We start from the raw sequence: 13687 nt of genomic DNA, 5'->3' as shown, positions 1-13687 counted from the left end.
CTCTGCTCTGCCTCCTGCACGACCTTAGGCAGGCCCTTAGCCTGTCCCTTGCCTTTCTCCTCCTCCCCAGTGCAGGAGGCCCAAACTTCTCTGAACCGTGATGCTGTAAGGAGGTGAGAACCCTGCAGCCAGAGGAACGCCAGCTGTGAGCACGGCAGGCTCCAGGCAGCCGGTGTAGTGCCAAAAGCCCTACTGCCTTCAGAGTGCTCTTGCCAGTATAGGTTACTTTGGCCAGTGAACCAAAACCACCTCTTCTGGGGCTTGTAAAATACATACTTATAATGAGAAGACCGTATGACCATCTTAAAAAAATAGGAAGAATTAAAAAAAAGAAAGAAAAAAAGAGTATGTGCTCAGCCTGCCCTGTCTGACCCCAAGCCACAGCCTCCCAGGTGGGTTAAGACCACGCGGTGCACGAGTGCAGGGGGCACTTTGAAAGTTAAACCCCTCCACGGCCTGATTTCCTTGGGCTCTCACCGTACTGACCCGACAGTAAGGCCGACAGTTCATCCTCAGGACAACAGAAATGCACCAGAAGCTGAGCACATCGCCTCCAGCTCTGGGTGCTGAGCTCCGTGCAGCACAAGCACCGCACAAGCGGCTGTTTGGCTGCTCTGAGACACCCCGAATCGCAGCGGCAGGGCTTGCTCTGCAATCCCATGCCAGGGCACTGCATTTTTACTCGCAGACCCAACAGCACATGCAGGCACGCACCTCCATCTCAGCTCTGCAAGCACGTGGCAGGCACACACACACACTCCTGCTGGCGAGACATTCATTTAGTCATCGCAGACGCTGCTCGGCACCTCTGCCTCGACTTGCACAGGTACAGAGCTTAATTAAACAGCAAAGAAATCCGGGGCTGCAGGCTTTTTCTGCAGACCCTGCCCTAAAGCAGCATCTGATGGATGGTACAGAAACGATGCCAAAGCAAATGAAATAGCTCACAGGCCATTAAAAGCAACCATAAAGAAAAGAAAAAAAGAAAAAAAGTAACAAGTAAATCAATACTTAAAAATAATGAATGATGGCAAGAAAAATAGTACCTGATGTGTCAGTGCTCTTTTATAGATAATTGTTATGAACTGGGGCAAAACAGAAGGTCCTGCACCTCACACTGCACTCATCCCCATAACGAAGTGCCAGCAGTAAGCCAAGGAGAGGCGTAGCCCATCACACAAGATGGATGTGCTGAAGGAAATCCTGCTGCACCTCCACTGCTACAAAAGCGCAGCTCCCAGCTGGCTGCAAAGCCAATATTATCTGCCTCCTGCAAACACAGCCACCTCACGCAGCCTGCAGGCACGCTGCTGGCCTGGAGGGCAGGGTACTGCTGCCCTGAAATCTGTCTGAGCAGGGTCAGATAACTCTGGCAGCTCTGAGGAACAGCACAAACATGTGCTCCTCAGTGTGTGCAATGCAGCTGTGGGCCACCAACCTACTGTCTTCAGCAAGCTAACAGAAGACCTCATTCTCCAGCAAGGCTACGCTCCAACTGACGACCTCTCCATCCAAGTTCCCTCCCTAAAAACAAAATTATTGCCACTGCTGCTTCACCTACCCAGCGGAACATCTTTAGAAAAGGCCTCCAGCTGCTTATCAACTCGCCAGCTCATCTCGCACAGCGCAGAGAGCAGCAGGAAGCCATTAGATCAAACCTTCCCGCAGAGGAACTCCAAGGCTTTTAGTGAAGCACTCTGATTTACACAACCACTCAGTGCCATCACCCACCCCAGACTGCTGGCCAACAGGGGCTACAGCCTCAACACTGACCTCAGTGCAAATCTTCAGTTCTCTTCAAGTGCTTTTTTTCCACCCACTCTTCTGGCTGGCTCTGGGAAAGCTGAAAAAGAGGAAGAGAGATGGAGGATCATGAATTACATTAAGGATTATGATGGGAATCAATATGTGGTAAGATGCTTTGCCATGAAGCGCTCCTTTGAACAGGGAGCATGTGGTTTTGGAGTACACCTTATGAATGCATCCCAGTGCCCCCCTCAAGGATGAGCAACAAGCTTCAGGAAGGTGCTTTCAGACCTAACAAGAGTTATTTCTCTACAGCCTTACCACATTCCTGGCGGGCAGCTAGGCATGTGCCTGCTGCACTGGAAAACGGCCTCTAATTGTGGGCAGCAGGATGGAGAGGAGAAGCAAACAGCAATTCGTCTGCTGGCCTCTCTACCTGGATACCGAATTAATGATCTTTTGATCTACACCCTGACAGGAACTCACTTCACAGCCTAAGGCTTCAGGTCTTTCATCTGTTGCCCCTCTGGGAACGGAAGCAGTAATATTACCTGACTTGCCTGGGTGGGATAATGAAGTGTTTGCAAACCAGCTGGGAAGAGAAGAAGGTTACTTGTTATCAGATCACACCACTCATAACCGTTTTAACTTATTATTATCTTCAAGGGGAGCTTCCTGCAGGCCTTTTTCTGAAGCAGTACAGACAGCACACGTTCACTTACCATCAGCTTGGTTTCCCCCTGCTGCCATTCCCTAGGAAAAGCAATGCTCTGGTAAAAGCTAGAAACACGCCAATACACCTCACTCTGTAGCCTCTAGACCACGGGAAAATCTCTGGAGAGAAGCAGTGGAAATCCCAGCACTTGAGCCATTCAGAAATACAAGTCCTACAATCATAAGGTACATACCCAGACACAAGCCCAGGCTCCCCATGAGCAGCCCCTGTGCCCTACCACTTCTACATCTGCTTCATGCTGCTCCCTTTCAGTAGGGAAAACCAACCTGGGATGCAAAGCTGAGGGTAAAGAGGGAGGCAGATCACAGGCAAAGCAGCTTGTTGTCAGGAATTTTCATTTATAATCGTGGGGGGACAGAATCACAGAACAGATCTGGGTCCAGGTTCCTCCTCCCTGACACGTACACCAGGCATATTTCGCTCTGTTGAATGAGATTCCCCAGAGCACAGCCTGCTGCTCGGGCCGCCCTGCACAGCTCCTAGCACAGGAGGGCCTTATATTTTTTTTTTTTTATGTGCTTCATATACCTAAGTAGACACCTGCTCCTCACCACAGGAGCTGTCTCTCGGGAGAAGATCACTTGGCTGTTCCTCTCGTTTCTTTCAAGGCTGTACTCCACAAGGGAGGGAGTTACCGCCACAAAAATAGCAACGAGATCAGTTCCAAACTTGGCACGGGTATTTATGATCAGCTCCACACCTGCGTGTTACAGGGCTTGGTGAGGGGGCAGCCAGGCCCAGGAGAGGGGACGGCTGGCTTCAAGGCTGTAGGAGATAAGAGGACCTCAGTGCAAAACCGATTTCATAACCATTAAAAAAAAAAAAAAGGAAGAAAGAAAGAAATTGAGAGAGAAAAAGCAATCCAGCATGTTTGTGCTCCAGAGCTGTTGCACTACAAAGCCAACACAACCCACTGGATAGGGCTATCTGGTCCTAGAAGAGCATCTACAGCTGGCCTCAGAAAGGCTGTGCAGGTCACTGCTCCCAGAACCTGATAACCTGGAGAAAAAAATAAAAAAATAAAAATAAAACCAACAATCCCTCCAAATGCAGAGGCCCTGGCAGGAGCAGGAAGGCAGGCCTGAGAGCGGCACCCAGCGCGTGATTGATGGGAACTCCTCCTGCGCCCGACAACATCAGCTTGTGCTCAATAAGGCCCCCTTTATCCCGGCGGATCCCAAACACTTGACACTATTTATACACAGGAACCACTTCACCCGTCACTGAGCTGAGGAGAGGAACAATAACCCTCTCTCTGCTTCCTCGCGCCGAGAGCCAGCAGCGAGCGCCTGCTGCGTGCCCGTGGCGAGGGGAGCTCCCCGCACGGAGGGTCTGCTGGGCAAGGAGCCGCGGCTCAGCAGCCCGGGGTGAGCCACGACAAGGCGAGCCGTGCTGCTGGTGCTACAAATTCTGGTCCCCCACCTCTGCTCACAGTGCTTTGTTTTGTTTTCAAAAGCAGGGCTTTGTCTGCACCGGAGAATTTGCCAGTAGCGCTCGGCCACATTTCTGAACAGAAGAGTTTGTGCAGAATCAGCTCTCCTCCTGATCCCTGCCTATTAATTACGCTGGCATTTTCGGCTCGGCTCTCAGAAGCAAAGCCACTGGGTCCTCAGTGTTTTCACTGAGAACCTCCCCTCCCTGCAGCCACGACGATGTAGGACTGACAGCGCTCGTTATAATCCTCCCAGCCCCCACGAAGCCAGGCGGGCAATTCTGTACAGGAATTCAAAGCGATTTCCAAATAATGCCGTGATCATACCCATTTGTTCTCTCTATAAATAGGTGCGCTTTTCAAACAGGCTCAGTGCAAAGACTGACCCGAGGACATGTCCCACGCTGCAGCTAGCACACGGTTGCTCAACACTTGGCTGCAGTCCCTTTGCAGAGCTGCTTTCAGTTTTATTCCCTGCAGATCTCAGCAGTGAGAGGGCAACCAGCTAAAAGCCAGTAGATCTTCTACCTACCCACAGTGTTGCCACCTTCACCTGATGGCTCACAAATGAATGCTTGGGTTTTACATCCCACCAGCAAAAATCTGTTCAGCCCTTTTTGGTGGCTGGTGTCACCACAGGGTAGGTTTCCAGCCTCTCGGTGAGATGAAGCTCAGTAACCTCACAGCGTGAGAGGCCCTTTTCCTCCTCGAGGCAACTCACCAAAGAACAAAGGTAGCACAATAGGAGCACAGAGAGACTTTTGGGGAAGTGGCTTCCCCAGTCAGACAGCAGACTGGCAGAATTGAAGAGCCGTGCATCTGCTCTCCTCGCATCTCAAGATCCATCCTCCACGCGCCAAGCTGCTCTGTCCTCCAAGAGCTCTGCAGAACACGACGCTGTAAAACACAAAGCCTCCCAGCTACCTGTTAGCACTTCCAGGCCTGAGACACCTGGCTGCAAGCAGCGCAGCAGCAGGCAAGAGGCGCAGGAAAAGCTGGCCACCTTTAATTCCGGGGCAAAACTTGTTCTGCCTTAACCAGGCTGTTCCTGTTTGCACTTTGTGGTAGAAAGGAGCAAAGCCAACGTCCTTGAAATCAAAGCACAGACCCGTCGCAGGCAGCCAGCCGCAGTTCCAGCTGCACAAAGGCTGTGTTTTAAAAGCAGCCGAGAAGGGGTTTGACAATGGAAGCGGAGGGAGCAGCCTCACCACTTCAGACACGCTGCTGATAGCCCCGTGCCGGTGCCAGCTGTGCCGGAGCCAAGCCCCCAGCATGCCAGCGATGGGGCCGGTACCTGCGGCACCAGGAGCGGGGTGATGCACCCTGCTGAGGGACAAGGGAGCAGCATGCAGCCAGGGCCACAGTGGGAGCTGCAGGAGCTTCCCCTCCTGCCCACCGCAGCCACCCCACGCAGCAACACCCTCGCACCTGGAATTAACCTCTTCTCGGCAGGCGCCGGCGGGGTCTCCTTTGGAGCGACCATGAAATGCTTTCAGCAGCTGTCTTCCTCTCCAGAGCTCAGAACGCTTTAGTAGAAGCCGGATCAAATATCAAGCACAGTCAGGGGCAAATTAAGTGACATTTCATTTTCTGGAGCTGCGAGGCCGGTCCATCGGAGCTGCCTCCCTCCTGCTGCTACAGGAGCAATACTGAAACCCACGCCCAGCCCGTGCTGCACGGGAACGCCTTGGAAAGGATCGTCCTTGCAGCAAAAACTAAACAACCCCCAGCCAAAAATAAAACGTTCCTCCCCCTCCCTCCCCCCCCTTGCTCAGCCTGTAGTGATCCCACCAGAACCATTTCGGCAGCTGTTTTTAGAGCAGCCTGCAAGCCTGACAGGGAGGCACCAGCATGTGAATGAGTAACTGGAAGCAAGGGCTGGCCTCAAGGCAATTACTCGCTGGCCCTTCGCCAATGCTGCAGGCAGGGGAAAGAGCAGTCCCTGACCCCAAAGCACACCCCAACGGGCTCCAAGGAAAGCCTCCAGCTGCAAACTGCTTCCCTGAAGCACCTCGCTCCAGCGGTCTCTGCTCACAGAGCTGCCCCCAGCAGAACCAGGAGCAGGGCTCGCATGGGTGCTCCTCGCTGCTTGGAGCGAAGCACAGGGGAAGGGCAGGAGCCACAGCTCTCTGTAATGGGGACGGAGCTATCAGCAGCATGGAAATGTGCCAGGCTTCCCCAAGGCTCTCTCAGAGACTCACCTGCTTCACTTGGAGCAGGCAGGAGTAAGAAAAATGGAACTGGGTTGCTCTAACAGATGCCAGCACAAACCAGCCAGACTCCAGATGCAGCTGAAAAATCCCATGATGGATTTCCTCATCGATGCGCCTTCATGTGATCTGAGTGCTGTACGAACAAGCCTCACTACAGGAAAGCTTAAAAAGGGTTTGTAACTTCTTCCCCTCCAAACCCTGAGTCATTTTCCAAGTCAGTAGGGACCACATAATCCCATTTAATCTCCTGCTATTTAAAAGGTTAAAACTGTAAAAGCTTAAAGTAGCCCATTCTGCTTGTCTGGGACACCCCAGGTTAACTCCCAAATGCCAGGAAGTCTCAAAATAGGCTGCAAGAGATGGGAGTAACCACCTATTTCCTCCCCTCGGGAGCCTCTCCAAATGTTACCAGCACATGCTCGGCATGCAGATAACCACTGTGAGCTCAGCAAGACACATCAGGATGTTTTCCTCTCTGTGCAAAAGATGGGAAGACAGCAAACGTCTGGCGCTGGGCAGACTCATTAGCCATCTCTCAAGGCACCCTAAGCCATTAGCAAGCAGAAGGGGAAAGGCAATCCACAGCAGGGTTCACCTGCAGGTTAGTTAAGGCCCTCCATCAATCCTTAATCATCAAAAGCAAGAAAGACAGAGAAAAGCAAGGAGCCACAGAGCTAAAACTTTCCCGAGCACCTGAGGAACTACCTTTGCTTTGCCCTGAGTTCCAGTCAGTACTCAGTGCCCACTCCGAAAACAAGATCCGCCGAGGGTTTCCAGGAATTGAGGAGCTCAGGAAACAAATTTGCTCAAATTCCTGATGAGTTAGCGAACAATAAACACATTTACACGTAGAGATGGATGCAGTGCTGGATGTCCCTACAGCCACACTGAATTGTGCTGCAGTCCCAAAGTGCAGCTTGTGAAAGCAGAATGTCCTCCCCTAGCTGTGTCTGCTTTTCTCTTTCATAGCTGTGCTGGCAGAAGCCTGGAGAGCCATCAACCACGTTTCCCAATGCCCTGACCAACTCTGAGTGCAAATGGGAAGTTAACAGCCAGGATTTTTGCTTGGTCTAACTGTGGTGGCTTAAATTCCCTTTTTATTTTTTTCCAGCCTGGGGACACATCCCACAGCAGGGGAAAGCCCTGGGGAGTGCACAATGCACAGAGCAGGCTTTGGCTAGGCTCATTCTCCAGGCACAGCACAGGAGCAGGCTTGGATCCCTTCCCTGCTCAGCAGGAGGAACAAAACAGTGACCTGGGACTCAAAGGCAAAGAAGCCAGCCTGGTGGTTCCTCCTACCTCAAACACGGAGCAAGGTCCTGCTGATGGAAAAAAAAAACCAGCAAACAATTGGACAAAGTAAACTGGAGACTACCTGAGGCTGTGGCAAGTAATCTCACCCCTTGCAGACCTCTCAGGGCAACACTGGGGGCGCGCAGGACCAGATTTCCTCCCCTCTGGATCCCACTAGAGCTACGAGGAGCCGCTGGCATCCAGCAGCCCTGACTCACCTCCTCCTCCAGCACCCCACGCTCGCTGCCTGGCGTGCCGGACATGCCGACACGGCTGGCATCTGCAGGCTGGCTCTGCCAGCGTGTGTAGTTGACTCAAACTGTGCTTCCCCCGTATTTTTCTCGCATGTTTCAGTGTTGTGGTCACCGAGGATCAGAGCACTCCCTGAAAACCACCACTCCGGCACATTGGCAGGTAACAGGCCAGCAGAGCGCAACACAGGAGCCACTCGACACCTTGCTGCCTGCATCTTGCACATGCCTGGCTCATTCCACTGCTCCCCATAACACTCCCACAGCCCTGCACCAGGCTTCTCCGGGGAGCAGAGGGCCATAAGCACCTGACCACACTGAGGAATTTTGCTTAGAAGCATGGACCAAGCTGGTCATAGCCAAACATGGTCCAGACCCCAAAACACGTCCCTCTATCTGACACGCCACACCTGAGGTGAAAACCAGGAACCACCCTCCTGGCCTTTCTCCTGCCTATTCACCACAAGGGGGGAAATGTACCAGGGTGAGGGAGCAGACATGATTTCCCCTGACCCATTCGCTAAGCACTGCCAGATCTTTCTCCTGCAGCATCCCCAGCTGACTCTTCCTCTCCACCTCTCCCTCTGCTATGGGGGCAAAACCACTGGGAAGCGTGCTGCACTCAGGAGACCTCAGGAGCACACACGTCTCCCTGTGTAGCTGCAGGGACAAACTCCATCCGAGCACAGGCACCTGCACAGAGCCTCGCAGCTCTTTCCCCGGCTCCCCACAGGAAGCCAGGCTGAACTTTGCTCCTGCGCTCAGACCTGCCTCCAGCAGCCGATAAGGAGCAGGGCTCGGTGCCAAACGTTTGATGTCGCCGGCTCCTGGCCCAGCAATAACGAGGCTTTGTCGGGAGCACCAGGAGCGACCCGTGGGCCCGAGCAACATCCCTTCTCACACCTCCCACACTTCTCTTTTCCAGCCCTTCCCAAGATTGTTTTGGCTCCTCTCACCTTGCTGCTCCCCACATCCTCCATCAATAGGTTTCCAAGACCTGTTTTATGCTATTCCCAGCTAACAAAAGTTGCAGCTCAGATCTGCAGGGAGGAACAGCAGCCGGGTGGCAGCCTACCGAGGGGCCTATCGAGCAATGCAGGATACACCTGCAGGCATACAACACACACAGAGACACCTCTACCTTCAGGATCCCAGCTGGCACGTGAAGTGGCAGCTACTTATCTTCATCTTCTTCTTATCTCCAGCGCTTCTCCGGCTAGCAGGGAAGAACCATAAGCACCCACCTAGCGAGAGGAATTTTGGTGAAAAGCAGGGACCCAGCCAGTCACACCAGACCCAACCCCTCTTACTCTGCCATGATGTGCAAGCCAGCAATTATCCTGCTGCTCCTTCTGCCGGGAATTTCATTACCCTGCAGCAGCCAGGGCTCGGGACTAATAGGACTGATTGAATTCACTCCCCGGGCCGCCAGGCTGTTGAGATCACAGGCAGGGGAGTCTGACAGGCGGGACGGAGCAGAGCACTGGCAAGGAGAGATGCTCGTCTGCAGTGCTGCTATCACAACCCTGATATTTGCCAAGAAGGCCTGGCAGCAAACAGCTTCAGGAGACTCTCTGCAGACTTGGCAGATCACCGCATCCGCATCCTGCAGCCCCGCTGCTCCTCGCCTCTCCCTCTGTACTAACAAAGTGCACGTGGAAGGAAGAATGGGAAAACGGGGGAAATTTCGCAGCTTACAAATGGTGACACCACCTGTTTCACTCTGGCTTGGCTGCAGCAAGAGGAAAACAGTGCTCAGACGTTGAAAGGAAGGAGGACAAAGCGGGATGGAAGGAGGCCTGGCCTTCACCTTCAGGATCCGGAGGTTTTCCAACAAGCAGGAAGACCTGGTTTCTGTTCCTCGCAGCCAGGGAAGCTGGGATGTGCTGTCATTTCCAGGAGTCACGCTCCCTCCGGCTTTCCATGATCTCAGCTGCTGTGCACATGCTCAGGGAGCAGCTGGAGATAACCCAGTGTCAAGCCCAGGAGCAGAGAGGAGGGGTACGAGAGGGTCTGTTCACGAGCAGGACTGACGAGGCCACGGGGGACAGCAGCAGTACACTGGGACATGAAATAGCACAACTCCCCTTTTTGTTGTTTCAGGGTCAGCACACCCACCTTTTATCTTCCTAAGCTTCCTCCTTAGACAGAAGGCTCAAGAAAACCACAGGGACAGTACAATTGCTTTACAAGGGACCTGGAAACGCCAGGCAAGATCATATGTCACACGCGGGTATACACATTGACTTAGATGTTGAGTCCCACCTCGAAACTCCTCGAGTCCCCCAGGAGTTTTTGTGCAGTCCCACAGAAACACATAAACGTACCTCATCCTCCTATGCGTAAGAAGCAGAGCAATGCATTCCTAGAGCGATGCACTCCTTAGCACAGAAGCCAAGCTTCACAGGAACAAGTGAATTCACCTGTGGGATGACCCAACTGAGAGACAGAGCTCACAAGTGAACCCCTTCAGGGCTGTCAAAAGCAAGGGGATCGTTGCTTGGTCTGCGTACGGACCATGTAGGCAGCTGCAGATTTGTGCTACAACTTTTATTAGCTGGGAGTAATACAAAGTGTGTCTTGGAAACTCCTTGACAGATAGCTAGCATGCCTTCAGCCACCCCCACCTAGCATTTTTGCTTGACAAAGGGCTACAAGCAGCTTTCTTCCACCCCCCTGCTGAAGAATGTCTCACACCCAATAGCTCAAACTTGAGGAGGCCACACCAAAAATACCTTCTGCAGAGCCCAGATTTGGGCTGTGCAAGCCTTACTGTGGTGAGAGAGAAGCAACATCAGGAATAAGGCAGAACAGCAGGAGGCTGGCAGAGCAGTGCACGAGCACTTCCTTAGGCTGGGTTCACCATTTGCGGTCTGGAGGAAGAGAATGGGCCATGGGAGAAGAGAGGAACAGAGGAATCCTACAGACAGTGCCAGCCTGCACTGGCAGGGCTCACAGCCCCGAGTCCTCGTGCTGGTCAGCAAAGCTGCTGTCACCACGCAGGCTGCGAGGGCAGGAGCGAGGCGAGGCAGTTCATCTCTCCCGTGCCGTGCTGCAGTCCGGCAAAACAAGCCGTGTTTTACGTCTCGTAGTACCACCTGGCAGCAGCAGGACGAGCAGTGCCACAAAGAGCTGCAGCTCCTCATCTTAGCCCCCACTAATGACAGCACAAGTCATTGTGTGAAGCCCTGCAGGGCAGGAAATGCAGTCATGTTTTGTCTCAAACAGACCTCCAGCAAACCACTCTGTTTCCTGCCCAGTTTCAGCTGGCACGGCACCTCCCTGCTGCAAAGGGTGAGAAGCTAAAGCTGCTGTGAAAAATCATCTAGGCTGGTATTCCTTGCTAACTCTGAAGATGGGTTGTGTATTAGGTCCAAAAGGAGGGCCACAGTCCCAACTGGGCCATGAAACCTTCTCGTACTCAGTGCTCTTGGCAATGTCCCTAAGAGCAAGCCCTCCTTTCATACCTGCCTTGAGACAGGAGGAAAACTTGGCTGTTAAGCACCCAAAAAACATACAGCGGGAAGGACTAACCACCTCAGACTCCAGAGTGAAACAAGGACAGCTGTCATACACGGCACATTACCTCCAGCAAACAGAAAAGGTACGGTCCCATTGTTCACTGAGGCCAACATAGCGGAGGGACTGCCAGGGCTCTCACCAGGCAGCTGAGGGCTGGGATTCTCCTCCGCTGCAGAAGGAATCTACCAAGAAACTTTAACAGAAGCCATCAGCCATCCAACATATGCGGCAGTTTTGGAACAAAGCATGCTTTTTGCAGAAATATAGCACATGGACAGAATGATGTTCAGATCAGGAACTCAAAGACATCATTAGGACAGTACGGAGCAAGGGTGTAATCTCAGGAGAGTTACACACAGGAGCCCTGAGCCTGCCAGCTTCTCCTCCTGACAGCCCAAGCTCTCAGCAAGGATACCAGACTTAAAACACTGGAGTCTTTGAGCAGCTGTAGTGAGCCAGAGCAGAAACTCATACATGCGGGGCACTGCTAGGTCTTTGACCCATCACCAGATGCCTGAGGTAAAGCACAAGTGATGCTGCCCCACAGATTGCCCAGCTTCCAACAATTTTTGGATTGCGGTCTTCTCATCCTACACACACAAACACTTGGCAACGAGCGCAGATGAATGACAGGCTGTGTCAAACAAAGATGTATCAGTACTTTCCTTAAAGTCGTGCCCTTTATTCATACAAGTCTGATGTTATACTAGGACTTTAGACCCGAGTTTATGCAAGAGACTACTAGGCTTTTACAAAACCTGCTTTACGTGAATCCAGCCGCTTCCCATGCATGCTAAGCCCTGCTTACCCAGCAGTTGTCACACTGACACCTAGTATTGCCCGTGGTCACAGTCAGCATCCCAACTAGTTGGATGCAGAGACGTTTTACACGGCTCCTTGTCTCTCCACCTCAGCACACAACAGTGCAGCAGAGATGGATGCTACGCTCTTAGTTATCTTTGGCAGCAGTCGTTATCTTTGGCAGTAGTAAGAGTCCAACAGGACTGAGATGGACTTTTTTCTGAATGGCAACACACTACTGACACCCAGGCAGCATCTGACACACCAAAAGATCCCCCAAGAACCCAGGCAACAGCCTCACAGATGGCAAAGGAAACGTATTTTGGCAAAAGGGACTTGTTTCGAAACTGGTTCAACAAAATGGCAGCCCCTGGGCATTACCTCTGATGGGTGATGACATTTTAATTAACTCCTGCTCTAACAGACACGGCCCAAGCTCTCAGAGCAAGGAAGAAAGCAGCTTAAAGGGACGGAGGAAGCACAGCAAGGCACTTTAAGGGATACTATAGACTAGCCTGAAATAAAAGGTAAATAACTTTGAAACCCAACAGGATACTCAACAGGTTAATCACAGAAGACCTTGAGAAGTCAGATTTTATTTTTATGTTAAATTTACAGCAGTTTACACTCTTCATATGACCTGGAGCAAAAGGCAGGATCCCTCACGGCAACAGCACTATGGGGCACTATGGGGCAACAAGCACGCACCGCTGGCGCGGATTCAGCCTGGGAAGGAAAGCAGAGGCTCAGTGCCTGCGTTTTCCAGTAAGCCGCTCTCCCCCGCTTCTGCCTCCCACAGTCCTGCCAAGTTTAACCTAAAGTCCAAGCCTTATTTTCGCAAAAAGAGTGCCTTAACTGGAGGAAGGAGAAGTATTGTTTTACAAGATTACAGCTATATTGAGCACCGTTCCTAACGCGCAGACCGTGCAAAGCTCCTCCGCGGTCAAGGAAAAGGAAAACACCTTTAGAAACACTGCCCAGCACGGCGTGAGTGCTGTGCCCAACGCTGACTTTTGGCGACCACCGACCCGGCACACCAGCCCCCTCCCCGCCCGGTGGCTGTGCCCCAATTCCCCTTCCCCCCGTCCCCGTCCCCCCCGCCGCCCCTCAGCCCGCCCGGCCGCCATTTCGGGGCCGCCCCGCCTCACCCCTCAGCGCCGGGCCGCGGAGCTCCTCGGGGAGCGGGCAGGGAGGGAAGGCAGGGCGGCAGCAAGGAGGGGAGGAGGAGGCAGAGAGGGCGGCCCGGCTCGGCACGGCTCGGCTCGGCTCTGCCCAGCCCAGCCCCGGGACACCCAGCGGGCGCCGCCGCCCTAACAGGCTGTAAGAGCGCTCTGGTAGCAGCGACCTCTGCCTCTCGCCACCTTTACCTCAGCCGCCGTTCCCCGTTGCCGCAGGCACCACATTGCAGCGAACTCCAGCTCTTTTTCAGATTTTTTTTTTTTTTTTTAAGGCGTCAGAGCTGCTCGTTAAAGAGTTTTCCGTGAGACACCCTGTACATCAAGCCCTGACTGGCACGTTGCCTCATCCTTCCATTACCTCACTTCGACTTCAGTCCAACACCTCTCCAGGAACAGCCCAGTCCCGGGAGATGCTCCCCAGTAACAGCCCTCCTGGGACCAGTCCCAGAGCCCAACCCGGTGGCTGAGGGGCCTCACGGATTTTTAGGGGTAGGTGAGAAGAGAGGAAGAAAACC

General features: G+C 53.0%; 1 protein-coding gene across 3 annotated transcripts in view; it reads right to left on the bottom strand.

The window, feature by feature from the left end:
• Positions 1-13308, bottom strand: part of CD151 (CD151 molecule (Raph blood group)) — a 29512-nt gene extending 16204 nt beyond the window's left edge. Inside the window, exons 1-2 of one of the 3 annotated variants that reach the window (XM_027459706.3) lie at positions 13143-13307; positions 1774-1843 (exon numbers count right to left, since the gene is read on the bottom strand). The gene's annotated coding sequence lies outside the window, so the exon portion shown is untranslated. Of the gene's footprint in view, positions 1-1773; positions 1844-5342; positions 5598-13142 lie in introns of those variants that run through there. The other 2 variants (XM_038179853.2, XM_027459712.3) reach the window with 2 other exon arrangements.
• Between the last annotated feature and the right edge of the window lie 379 nt (positions 13309-13687).

This window comes from Anas platyrhynchos, chromosome 5 (assembly GCF_047663525.1).
Source record: "Anas platyrhynchos isolate ZD024472 breed Pekin duck chromosome 5, IASCAAS_PekinDuck_T2T, whole genome shotgun sequence".
Lineage (NCBI taxonomy): Eukaryota > Metazoa > Chordata > Aves > Anseriformes > Anatidae > Anas > Anas platyrhynchos.
This window is presented reverse-complemented; position numbering and strand designations above follow the sequence as displayed.